The 13,897-nt window shown below is 41.2% G+C and overlaps 2 long non-coding RNA genes across 2 annotated transcripts; both read left to right on the forward strand.

Annotated features, from left to right (window-relative positions):
- Nucleotides 1-2,913: 2,913 nt before the first annotated feature.
- On the forward strand, nt 2,914-6,408 carry LOC308320953. The gene is made up of 3 exons (XR_013964577.1): nt 2,914-3,017; nt 5,667-5,774; nt 6,153-6,408. It is a non-coding gene; the product is annotated as an uncharacterized lncRNA (long non-coding RNA).
- A 3,994-nt stretch (nt 6,409-10,402) lies between these two features.
- LOC308321193 lies at nt 10,403-12,859 on the forward strand. The gene is made up of 4 exons (XR_013964598.1): nt 10,403-10,630; nt 10,808-10,904; nt 11,375-11,455; nt 12,624-12,859. It is a non-coding gene; the product is annotated as an uncharacterized lncRNA (long non-coding RNA).
- The last annotated feature ends 1,038 nt before the right edge of the window (nt 12,860-13,897 follow it).

The following is a 13,897-nucleotide window of genomic DNA, read 5'->3' on the forward strand; positions in this document are numbered from 1 at the left end:
CCAGATATAGCTTGCAGCAGGAATCAAGAAGCTCTGTATCTCAGCTAAGTGATGAAACGCAGCATCTCTGCATGATCTGTATGGCACCGCAGGGGAGGAAGAGAGAGATAGAGAGAGATGGGAGCAATCGAAATGGTGCAGCAAGATTGTGGGGGAAAAGACAAGAGTTGAACAATGAGAAACAAAAAGTGAGAGTTTGAAGAAAAATCTGGAATATAAGGAACACAAAGTTTTAAAGGCTTAAGGAATAATGAGCTGATTTACTCTGGCTTACTCTGGTGGTGATGGTGGTACACGTACAGCATATTCTGTATACTGAAAATACTAAATGTTCCCCAATATAACAGACATAGTTTATCTTTCATTAACCCCACCCGGGGTGACCAGATGTCCCCCTTTCCGTGGGACAGTCCCTCATTTCATGGTGAGAGCATTGCAATTCTTGCAAAAGGCCTCACCAGAGTCGAGTGACCAGACATCCAAAAGAAGCAGAGGGACACACCACCGTCCACCGCACAGTGAAATCCTTTTTAAAGTGTGTGAAACGCGGGAGGGAACAGAAGCAACAAATGAAATGAAAGAGGGGCATACAGTATTGTGTGACAGTGCTACAGAAGAAGAAGACAACAGGGAAAAAGGGAGTAAGGGGAGAATTGACTTGGTACTTGTTGAGGTGGGTGAACGTGATATAGTCTGCAGTGTTCTTGTCAAAGCCCTCAGGTTACATGCAGTGGACACTTAAACCCTATATACTTCGTTGACCGGAGCTCTCTCCCAGGGGTCTACACTTTGTCCCCTCCTTTTTCGCCCCTTTCTTTCTCATCTGTTTAACGGTGAAAATAGTCGATCTACAGGCTCACAATGTATCGCAATTAGACACTTTTGAAGCTATTTATGCAGAATGTATGCCTATTTGATTTGACATGCCCAGAAAAGGGTTCATATGCTTAAAGTAACCTTTTGTGAATTGTGGGCATGCTGGGCATGCTGAAGGTCTTATTATTGTTCTAATGCAGGCTGTAAATGGAGTGTGTTGCTGAATTTTTATGTTCATCCTATATTGTCTCTAACACACATAGTATATGTTGTAGCTTTGTGTGTGTGTGCGTTTTGTCTGATGATGTCCCAGCATTAATGTTTTGATGTTTCTATTCATATATTATACAGTATATTACACTAGTCTATTTACACACACACACACACACACGCATGCACGCACACGCACACGCACACACACACACACACACACACACACACACACACACACACACACACACACACACACACACACACACACACACACACACACCAATAACTGGTGTCCAAAAAACATCGGAAGAAACACACCATTATGATCCACATCATTCCACATTAAGTACAAAAAGGTAATTACAGGTCATGCGGGAGGCATTGTTTTGCCTCCCCCGACGACCAAAGGCCTAATCAAGGCAGGCACGCCTTAATTGTAAAACAGGAAGTTCCATTACTGGGCAGGAAAGAGTGAAGATCAAAGTCAGGGATTTAACTATAACCGGGAGTGTGAGAGATTGGGTGGAGGAGCAGAGAGGATTTCATGAGATTACCTTATAAATAGCATGGCAAATTGAAATTTGTTTAGTCATCTGCCTGGTGTGTATACAAGCCTGGTGTGCAATGATAAGATGGACCAAATCTTGTACAGCTACAAAGTTTAGATTTTTTTTAAATGAGTAAAACTATGCCTAACCCTTAACTAAAACAAGTATTAAAACAAGAATACAAGAACCACCCCAATGTGGGATCGGCGGAAAAAACAATGGTCAAGCGTATTTTGGGGTGAGCCTTTCGGTTACCCTTCGACATTCACAATTGACCTTCATGTTGGAATTTTCCCCTCTCTCCATGGGATCTACTTGGGTATGCATCACTGCGTGAGGGAAGTTCACACATCTCTGCTGAGCTTAAACAGATACACGGGGCATTTTAGGTCAGTCCACTCCATACCAAGGTTGTGGCACTTTTACCAAACCCTTCCTATTTTATTCTTTCAAGAATGACTGTGTCGCAAGAATATTATAAACATTTTTGTACAACAATTTGTACCCTGCACCCCTTGACAAATGTACAGTGTGATTATCTACTGTACCTGTCAGTGTCATCCACCTGTCACATGGATGCATTTAGAAATGTGGTGGCATGATGTGCACACACATACACAAGAACTAACACACGTGCCCCCATTGCACACACATAGACTATATAGGCTAACCGGCTCAGTGGCCTTGTGGTCAGAGTGCCCGCCCTGAGACTGGGGAGGTCAAAGCCTCTGAAAAATGGGACCCAGTGCGGCAGTGTAACGGACCCCGGAATGGAAATGGAGGAAAGGCTCTTACTTTGAAAGGCTATGTGGGCAAACAGGAAGCTTTCTCACTCATACTGTCTGATAAAGCCCAGCATGCATCAGTCAGGGAGTAAATGTTTGTTCTTCATGTGCTCCAAACCATGATCATGGAAAGCTAAGCCTAACCTCACCAACAGGATGAAATGGAACACCAAAAGGATCAAGTGAGTGCAGACAAATGAAATAACAAATGAAATGGAAATGGAACTGCCAGATTTTAATTATTGATTTATTGGTTTTAGTGACTTTCCTGGAGAATGGCATGGTCAAGTGACATCATGATATTGGGACACCTGGTAACAAGTTAGCACCTAGCTGGAGAGGGAACAAGGTGAATGTCATTTTATGGTTATTGGTTTGTGTCATATTGTTGTGGGATCTTGTTTTATTGGTTTGTTTATGTTTTGATATGAAACTTTTATTGGTTAATTGTAAACTTATTTGTTTATATGAATGCCTCACATTATTGAAGATGTCTTCCTGTATTGATTATATGTTTGTGCCTTGCCTTTAGTTTTCACGATGATCTATTAAAGAAACTTCACATCATCAGTCGGCCTTCAACCTCTTTGTCCAGCCTGGTTCGCTACAGGCAGTGCCTCTCTGCTTGACACTTATCATCAAGGGTTGGATTGGGGTAAGTGTAAGTCCCTGCGACATACTAGCGTCATGTTCAGAAAAGGGGGTGTACTTGTACGTCAAGGTCTGACAAGCTGCCTCACACTACAGAAACAGGAGATAGGCTACTGCCCTATGGGCCTCATGGCTCGGCAAGGCTTACTTATATACTGTACTTACACACATAGGCTATACACACCCGTCCACTCGCATGAACACACAAACATTGCTGACACTGCTAATCTAATACAATTTGTGTCATCATGATCACTGTCACCCTCCTGTCATCCCCTTGGTCATTCTCTTAACTACATTAACCATGGCATCCCTATTCCCTATTGGGCAACACTTTCATTTTCTAAATAATTCAAAAATCACACCCGTGTGAACTGAGTGGTGCATACTGGTGCTCATTTACGTCACATAGGTGAACCAACACATGTCCATGTTCCTTGGAGTGGTTGCACCACTCAAAAAAAAAGGCCGATACAAGCTCAACGTGTCGCAATGTGTTGTGAGTGGCTATTTTAGCTATTTTGACGCACGGTGACGTATAGAGCTTAAGTTGTTAACCATACCCCCCTTTAATATGGTCTGCGAGCTAGGGCCCTGTACATCACCATACCCATTTGATGAATTGAACATGGTGGACCCTCCTGTAAACAAGTGTAGGCTAATGCTTAATTGAGTCGTCCACTCACAGTTAACAGTCTTTGTATTGAGTTTGTGCTTGAAATGTACTGTAATTCTGCAAACTGTTAATAAATATTTCAATCAATCAATCAATCAAACCCCCTTTACAGTGACTTTGGGATCTGACTGTTTTACAGAGACCTTCCCTCCCATTCTTCATCAAGCCTAAGCAATCAACACCATTGTGAGACAGATAAATAGGCTTCTATACTTAATGTGAAGCACACACGCAGCTGTAGACATGTGTGGGATTCATTCTCTGCAGGGAACTGATGTATAGCTGCACTAAAGCTTACATTATACCCAGCCTAGATCTATTTATATTCTATGCCTGTAGCTATCTCTGTCTGTTTTCTGGTGATGTTTGAAACTATAGTGCATGGCATATAGATAGCGACAATATACAGTATTCCTAAAATACCAGCGCTGCATGGCTAAAACGAGTACAATGAATCAGTCAGTCATTTTTTTTTTTTTTTTTCCTTAATTCCCACAAATATAATTGTTGTTTTATGACCAATGTTTCTAAGTGAGTTTAGGATACATACGTAAGTTAATGCAACTGATCTGACACACAAGTCAAATGTCTCTATTTTTGTCTAATGAAATTATTGTGATTGCCACCTATGGGTCTCTTATGGCAGAGTGTTTGGATGGGTGGGTTTCTCAGTTCTAATTTAAGCTGCCCTAGTTACCGCCATGAATGAATGCCCCCCAGCACAAGGTGGCAACTAGACTCAGAGAGCCATGTGAATTCACCTTTCTATGTTACTATAACTTTGTTCACAGTCAGCGGTACGTTACTTTCATTCAGACCCAATCCATAAAGTTCATTCCTCTTGACTGGTTCAGAGGTCTGAACAAGTCTGAACAACTTAAGCAGTGATGGGCACATTCATCGGTTGATGGTGCTTTTTGCACAATGATTGAAATTCATAAATATTCTAATCACATGCATAAACTATAACTACTACATTAAGGCTACTGGTTACGTGAGACGAAAGGTAGGTACCGGTAGATTATTTTCTTGCCTAACCCATCAGTTGCTTTATCCACTGTCCCTAACTAACCTAAACCTAATCAGTGGTGGGCAAAGTACTCAACCCCAGTACTTGAGTAAAAAGTTAAAAATAAAAAAACATTTAAAGGTGTACCAGTACCACTAGAGGGGGCTGTGTATTGAGCACATAATAAGCAGACTAAGCACAAGTGTTCCATTGCTCTGGTAATTTTTCATTTTTGAGCCGAATGCTAACGAAAATAAAAGCCTGGGTACCGAACTATTGCTCTGGTGACAAGACAAAAGTGCATAGAGAAACACTTTCCCACACATTGTTTAAAAAAAGAAAAAAAGAAGGAAGGAGGGAAGCAGAGCCGAAGAGTTCTGATGATCCTCATGGGGGCTCCCCACAGCCCCGCCTCCCCGCAAATTTGTTTATTGAACCTGCGCTCGTCTGTTTTTTGAGACCTTTATTTCGTTTATGTCTGGAGCCTGTTCTTGTTTTGTTTGCCCTGTTTATTTTGAAACCATTACACTCACACAACACAAACTCCTACCATAATATCAATGTAACTGCCAGTGACAGTTGGTTCTGCAATAATTTATTTAGTTTGAAGTCTGTTTATTCTTTATTTATTGTTTGTCTTATTTTGTTGTTTGTTTGGATACTTCCTGTAATTTGGCATACTTTTACTTTGACACCTCCTGTTACCTATCCATATATAGCTGAAGCCTGTTAGCTTCACTCACCTCAGACCAATAGACTCATTTCACACAGCCAGACTCCAGAGTGAGCAGAGGGAGAGAGCACCAGTGTGTGTGTGTATGTTTGCACCAGACCACACGGTATGAAATGTTTGACTGTTTATGTGACTCTTATTATGTTTGTACTCTTATTGATTAAGCAGTGTTAAAGCCTGTGACATTTGCAGTTGTAGTGAACTTTTAGTGACTGAAGTTGTCTATTGTCTACAGTGCCTGTCCGTCACACTATGTGTAAATGTGACCATCGGTGACTGTTGATCTGCCCTGAGGTTCAAGTTGGTTATGCAGCCCTTTAGCACCCTCGATACGCGGAGTGAGGTATACATGATTATTTATTTGTCTAGTTTCCATTTGGAGTATATCATTCATGATTGTATTTGTTTGGTTTTCGTTTGGTTGTGGTACTTTTGGTTATTGTGCATTTTCCTTGTCTTATAATTGAAATGACTTGAGTTTTGTATCACTGTATTTATAATTGACCATAAATTAACCATTTTTATTGATTGTACTGCTGAAGTGACAAGTTTATTGCACAGATTTTAGTAGTGAAACTATGAGATTATTCGATTGTAACTGTATTTATTCTATATCCTTATAGTTTTCACGGTGTTGGAATAATAAACTTACTGTGAAAAATGGAAAAATTACTGTGAGTGATATGGTCAGCTTCTGATGTCTTTCTTTCTTTCTTTCTAGATGTAGATGGAGATGACTGTAGATGCTGCTGGAACACTGAACCTGGTCTCCTGTGTGAACCACCCCATCCTGGCTGCTGTCCATGTGGACATTATGAGTGTTTGTATAGAGAGAAGCATGGCTGAAGAGCTTTGCATATCAGTCGTTTCTTGCTGCTGCCAAAGTCAAATTGTGATATCTGTAGTGTTTAGTTCATGGCCGCTTATGAGATGTAGATATAAGTACACCTGACTGGTGGAATAGCCTTGTGATACATACTGGGTGTATACAGGCTTTTTCCAGTGGTGGAAAAATAACTCAAACTTTTTACTTAAATAAAAGTAGGCAATACTGCAATATAGAAATACTCTTGTTACAATTCAACTTGTACTCGAGTTAAGGTACAAAGGTTTTGGTATAAAATGTACTTAAAATACCAAAAGTAATTATTAATAATTACTCATTATGCAAAATGTCTCATCTAAAATGATCTAATCTCTCATCTCAAGTTTTCAAATGTATAAAAATATTTTGAAAATAGCAGATCTACAAGCTCACATGTGTCTTATTGTATTGTGAGCTTGTAGATGTTTTTAATGTAAAATAATAAACAAAGTAAAATTAAGGGTTAGGGTTATTAATTTTTAATGCCTTTATCGGCCGATAATATCGGACATCCCTAACAAAAACATATATCAAACGTGTCAATACATTTCAAAGAATGCCACAACTTCACCAATAAATAAAGAAACATCCACATGTTCCATAAATTAAATGCCACAAAGGTTTGCCGAAAAAATGAAGAAATTACAAAAAATACGTTTCTTAAACATCTTCTGCCGTATGTCCATAGAACTTCAGCTCTGTTGCAGCAAGCCAGTACAATGTGTCATTGTCTAGGTCACCTAAGCCACGATCACCATTCGGTGGCCGGTATTTGGGGCAAATGGTCATTACGTGTTCCACAGTCTGTAGTGGATCCTCGCATTCACAGTGGGCACTGTCGGAGATGTCCCACTTCTGCTTTGAGGGTTGTCCACTCCTTGCAGGGGAGGTGCTGGCAAAGAACATATTTGGGGTCCTCGATGTATTCCACTGGTCCCTCTGTCTTGCCTTCACCCAGGATGCCTTGGAGGTGTCAGCTGGTGTTGTGTGGAGCAGTTCCTGGGCCTGTGTGGCAAAGGGGCACAGTGACTTGAGGCACGTGTGCTGTGGCAAAGGTCGCCGTGACTTGGTGTGTGTGTGTGTGTGTGTGTGTGTGTGTTGTGGCAAAGGGCACCGTGACTTGAGGCACGTGTGCTGTGGTGTCTCTGACGACCTTGTGGAGGAGATGGCTGGGATTCACTCAGCTGTGCCTTCCCGGTGAGGGCCAGCGTGGCTGCTTCTCGTCTGACCTCTGTTGGAGTGATTCCAGCGAGAACAGGCAGGCAGTTTGTTTGGGGTGGCCCATCCGGTGTTGAGGGCAGCATCCAGCTTCTTGACATGAGAGCTACGGCTCCAGACTGGGACACAGTACTCGGGTCGTCTGCATAGCCATACTTCATTGATGTTGTTGCAGGGAGGTCATGGATGTAGCTGTTAGTGTTGAACAGCATTTACTGGTGTGGAACCGAAAAGCTTCACAAACATGCCCAAAAAAATTCTAGTTTTCAAACTTTTTAATCTAGTTTATTTTCAAATAAATTAGTTTTTACTGTTTTGTGAAGCAACTTTGGGTGCTATATAAATTGTATGTATTATAAAAAAACAGACACACAGCAATTGTCGCCACACAGACATCACAAATTCCTATTGGCAGCGGCAACAACTGAGTTGAGTGCAAAGCCATTCATAGACTATAACCACCACGTTTTCATTCCAGATTCTGCGAGGCTCAACCGGAGCCCCTACAGGTGGACATCTGCAGTTCTCGCTGTCCATGGATGAATCTGCATGGGGGGCTCTGAAGGCGGCTCAAAGTAAGAAACCACTTAGACTTTTCTATTACTGTGAGTGGTATGGTCGGCTTCTGTTTTAAATGTTCTCTATACATTTTGTGTATGATGTGAAAGGACACAATGTACGTATATCTGGCTCTTGGTCACTTAAATTCATCTTTCGTTCTTTATTTCTTAGGGTGGATGGGTCGTGGTAGACGTCGTGGAAGGACAGAGATCCGTTCCAAAGCTTCCCTCCCTCCTCTGAGGACTTCTGATGAGCTGTGAGTAGGAATATTTCTTGTTGGGATGGATATCTGTTGTACTGTTATGGTACGAAGTATAGCATGGCAGTATGATTCCTCCTAGTGGCACTGGTTGAATGTCTGTCAGCTCTCCAAGCTAATCAAAGTCTTAATGACACTTTTTTTTAACCACTTCAACCCCAGCATCTCTATTCTGGCAAATTAGCAGATCTACAAGCTCACACCGCATTGCAACGTGTTGTGAGCTTGTAGATCTGCTATGTTTGGCAAATCAATTTGTGTAGAGTGAAATCGGAGCATATACCAAATGCTCTCTTTAAAGGTCTGTTTTATCAAATCTATAGAGGGTTTAAGTGGTTCTGAATATGCAGCTCAACAAAAGCTAATTTGGTCATTATTTCTTTCTTTCTTAGGACGGAGATCTGTGTAGATGCCGGAGGACTTCGGACCTGGGCCTGCCCGGTGAGGAACCGCACAGTAAGAACCGCTCTAGGCCTTTCACGATTATGAGGTTTCTTTTTACTGGACGATTATTGTCGCTCAAATAAATTGCAATTAAATATTTAAGTGTGGCCCGGATGGTTAGCTCAACTGTCTGGGCACCTATGCTGCCAAGACAGCCGGACGGCGTGCTGCGGGTTCGACTCCCTTTCCTGTCTATATACTGTTCACTATCAGTAAAGGCATAAAAAGCCCCAAAACCAACATGAGGGCTACTGCTCCAGACTGGGGCACAGTACTCAGCGGTGGGGAACACCAGAGCCTCGGTACCGGCTGGACGCCGTATCGGTGCGGCACAGGCGGTGGTCTTTCTCTTGACGCTGTCAGGTGTTGTTTAAAGGACAGTGTTCTGTCCAGCTTCACCGCAAGATATGATGGGGAGGAGTGGGACTGTAAAAATATTCAAATGACACCACTGCTATCACCGAAGAGCACACCCTATGACCCTAATTGATCACGTCTAGGAATTTCAACAATTTAGGCAGTTCTCACATCCAGAGTGACTTACAGTAAGCAACAACTCATAGTAATGCATCAAATTCATAAACAATTGTCATCAAGAATAAGAAGTATAGACTATCCAGACTATTGGCAGCAACAACAAGGGAGTGATGTGCGAAGCTCTTTTCTATGAAGCCATTCATAGACGATAACGGCCATGTCTTTCTTCCAGATGTACTGCAGGTCTCTCCAGGAATCTGCATTCCTCTGAAGACGACTCAAAGTAAGACCCTGTTAGGCCTGTCAAAAAGAACCCTAACTGAAACGTTTATTACTGTAAGTGATATGTTTAGCTTCTGTTTAAATGTTCTCTATAAATAAAAGTTTTATGTATATATGTTGTGACAGGATAGAATATATATCTGGCTCTTGGTCACTCTAATCAATCTTTCTTTGTTAGGATGAAGATCGCGGTAGACGTCGCTGGAACGCGGCTGCTGGACAGGGAGTGCACACACACACACACACACACACACACAGAAAGGCTAATTTGGTGTGTGTGTTTTTTTTTCTTTGTTAGAATGGAGATATCGATAGACGATCTGATGTTCCCTGGACAGAGATCCGTTCCAAAGCCCCCCCCCCCCCCCGGGGGCTTCCTAGACGATGAGTCTGATGAGCTGTGAGTAGGAATAGTTCTTGCTTGTTTCTGAGGATGGATAACTGCTTTTGTACTGTTATGGTACGAAGAATGGCATCATTTACAGTAATCCAAATGTTTTAAATATTTTAGGATAAATCTAAATGACTCTGCACAATAGTTTGAGAGTCAATATCTCATATCATTAGCGTACCTCTTGGTCTTTGTAACAACTTGAATACAAATTACAAAAGATGTTGAGGACTGTACATGTGTTGATGCCTCCTAGTGGCACTCTGGTTGAATGTCTGTCAGCTTTCCAAGCTAATCAAAGTCTGACATAACCACTTCAACCCCAGCATCCCTATTCCGTTCAGCAAAAATAGCAGATCTACAAGCTCACACTGCAATGTGTTGTGAGCTTGTAGAGCTAATGGTTTCTTTCTTTCTCTCTCTCTCAGGATGGAGATCATAGACACAGCTGGAGGCTGGAGCCTCTAGAGATGGAGATCTGCAGGTCTGTCCATGGATGGGAGGACGGAGGACGGAGATCTGGGTAGACGCTGGAGGACTTCGGACCTGGGCCTGGATGGATGGGAGGACGGAGGACGGAGATCTGGTTAGACGCTGGAGGACTTCGGACCTGGGCCTGGATGGATGGGAGGACGGAGGACGGAGATCTGGGTAGACGCTGGAGGACTTCGGACCTGGGCCTTCTCAGTGAGGAACTCAACCGTACGAACCGCTTTAGGGTTAGGGCTTTTTTTAGGCTTCGTAAAAAGCCAATAATCGTCCGTTGCCGATAATTGGTCGATCCCTATTCTTAAACGTTACTGTATGTGTATGTTGCGACAGGACATGCACGCACACAGCAAAGCTAATTTGGGGTGTGTGTCTTTCGTTCTTTGTTAGAATGGAGATCTCAGCCGATGCCTGGGATCCGAAAATTTCCCAGGGTGTTTCCGCTGAGGACTTCTGGGTCGCTGGGAGGCTCGGACGGAGCTAGAAGGTTCGGTAGACGCCACTGGAACCTGTTTAGGCCTGTCAGAATTTAAGGTTTTATAATGGCCGATTTTAATTGTCGCTCAAATAAATTACAAGTAACAATTTAATTGCGTCATACTAACATTCTAAATAAAACTTTGGCTTTTGTAGGCTTTGTAAACAAAAAGCTGCACATGGCATAATTCAATAACTTTATACACTAAAAAAAGAGAAGTAAATTACAAAGTGACACATTTAGAGCTTGTAGATCGGTTGCTTGCATTATTTCTTTAAAATGTTATATAAATATATGAACATTTTCAACATGGAGACGATTATGACTCTAAAAAAGTATCTCAAATACTTGGCGATTAGGTAATTGTGACAGGCCTAAATCCTTCTAGTTGTGTTTTTTTATATCATGTTCTGTAATCAGTTAGGGTTGACTATAGACTTTTTTTAGGAATCATCATGGAATCATCTTTTTTTTTTTAGGATCATCATGCCGGTGAAGAGCACGTTTCTAGCCGATGGAGCAACTATTTCTGATCACCTTTGGAGTTACATCACAGCAAGGTAACTATACAACACACACTATGATCATGACATGACATCAGCTTGTGACTGTAACTTGTTCCTGTTCGCAGATGACTCGGCACTGCTAGTCTCGGACAGGAACAAACTGCAGGTTGAAAAGGCCCTCAGCTCTGAACTCGGTAGAATCTGCACCTGGCTCGCTGATAACAAACTATCTTTACACCTGGGAAAAACTGAATCCATTCTCTTTGGATCTAATAGTAATCTCAGCAAGGCAAATGGCTTCTTGGTTAGAGTTGGTGACAATGTTATCACACGTAAAGATGAAATTACCTACCTAGGTTCCATCCTGGAGGCTAATCTTTCCGGTGATAAAATGGCCACCAACGTAATCAAAAAAGTCAACCAAAGAACAAGATTCCTTTGCAGGATCTCCTCACTGGTCAACAAACACCTTGAAGACCTTAACAGGAGCCCTCGTACAAGGTTTCTTTGACTATGCATGCACCTCCTGGTACCACAGCACCTCAAAGGCCCTTAAAACTAGGCTCCAGACCTCCCAAAACAAACTGGTCAGGCTCCTACTTGGCCTCACCCCCCGAACCTACCTCACTCCTGCCCACTTTGACAGGCTGGAATGGCTTAGGGACGACGACAGAGTACAGCATCTTGCAATGGGTCTGGTCCACAAGATTCGATACACCACCAAGATACCCATGTACCTGTCTAGATACTTCCTTTATGTTAACGAAGTCCACACCCACAACACCAGAGGGTGTGCAACGAACCATGTACAACCCAGATTCGGCACAAACAAGGGACTAAATTATTTTCACTCCTATGCCACCAAAATGTGGAACGCCCTACCAACAGTCATTAAGACATGTGACTTGTCTTAATGTGACCTTTTTCCCCTCACTGTATACGTTTATTTTCCCTTTTTACCTCCTTTATGATGAATTCCTGTTCTGTTCTTTGACTATATAGAAGTGTCTTATTTGTACGTCTCTAAATGTTTTGATGAATTGAACATGGTGGACCCTCTTGTAAACAAGTGTAATGCTTAATTGGGTCCACTTACAGTTAACAGTTTTTGTATTGAGTTTGTGCTTGACATGTACTGTAATTCTGCAAACTGTTAATAAATATTTCAATCAATATTGTTTTATGAACAAAGTAGTAATGAGCATTTCTTTCTTTTCTTTAGGACGTTGCTGGTCTCCTGTGTGGCTCCATCTGGAGGTCACCAGGGTTCTGAGTCACTCAGATCCTGACTGGTAGTGGTGATATGTAGATGTGATCAATCAGGGCTCTAAACAATAAAATAATAAACCAATATAAATAACTAGATAATAATATAAATAAATGGATAAAACGAACGATAAAAAAATAGATTATAGTAAAATAAAAGTAAATTAAAATAGTAAAATAAAAGTAAATTAAAATGAGTAATACATCAAATAAAATTAGTAATAGCATAGTAATGGATAAAATAAATATAATTAGTAATATAGACAATAATACATTAAATTAATTAAATTATCAATATAGTAATGCATAAAATTAGTAATAACAGTAATACATCAAATAAATAAATGCATAAAAAATAAAAAATAGTAATAACAGTAATACATAAAACAAATACAATTTGTAATGCATGAAGTAAAATTAGTAATAACATAGTAATACATCAAATAAATACAATTAGTAATATAGTTATACATAAAATTAGTAATAACATAGTAATATATTAAATACAACTAATACATCAAATAAATTCAATTACTTTGTGTTGTTGTTATAGAATGACTTAAAAAAACAAACAAATATCAATCACATCTACATATCACAACCAGGCTATATTGCCAGCAGGCAGGTGGACTGTAGACTCACTACAGCTGTCACAATGTGGTGTACTTTGTTTTGACCCAACTGGCCTCCAAGGAGAGGCGAGCATGGAGCCGGACATCTGATGATACACGAGAGAAGACGCCATAGTCCAAAAAAAATGTAATAAAAGTAATACGTTTCATGTTGATTGTAATTTATGCATGATGCCATATATCTGTAAATATTCATTATTTTCTTGTTAATAAATTATTGCATTTATACCCGGGTGTCCGTTATGTGTCCATTACCCTTAGATCCCGCCACCGCAGATTTATTTATTTCCCAAATGGTCTAAAAATGAGTTATTTAGCATACTTTTACCAATGAATTAGCCTATACACAGACAACAACTGATTAGCCTATTTTGGACGATATGGGTCTTTTCTCGAGTCAGTGTGTTTAGTCTCACTACAGTCTGTGTAGATTACCCGGCGGTGTTGCTGCCCCTCCCGGGAGTCGCGGCTCATGGCTCTTCACAGACGGCACAGAGACAGCAGTCACTCCGCTGAACGTGTCAGTGTTGCTGCAGTGGTGTGAACTGTGAACCGTGCGGGCACTGGTGGTGGTGCTGAGTTCTGACAGCCGAGTCAC

The sequence above is a fragment of the Protomyctophum bolini genome (assembly GCF_963924005.1).
Source record: "Protomyctophum bolini genome assembly, chromosome: 9".
NCBI classification, from domain to species: domain Eukaryota; kingdom Metazoa; phylum Chordata; class Actinopteri; order Myctophiformes; family Myctophidae; genus Protomyctophum; species Protomyctophum bolini.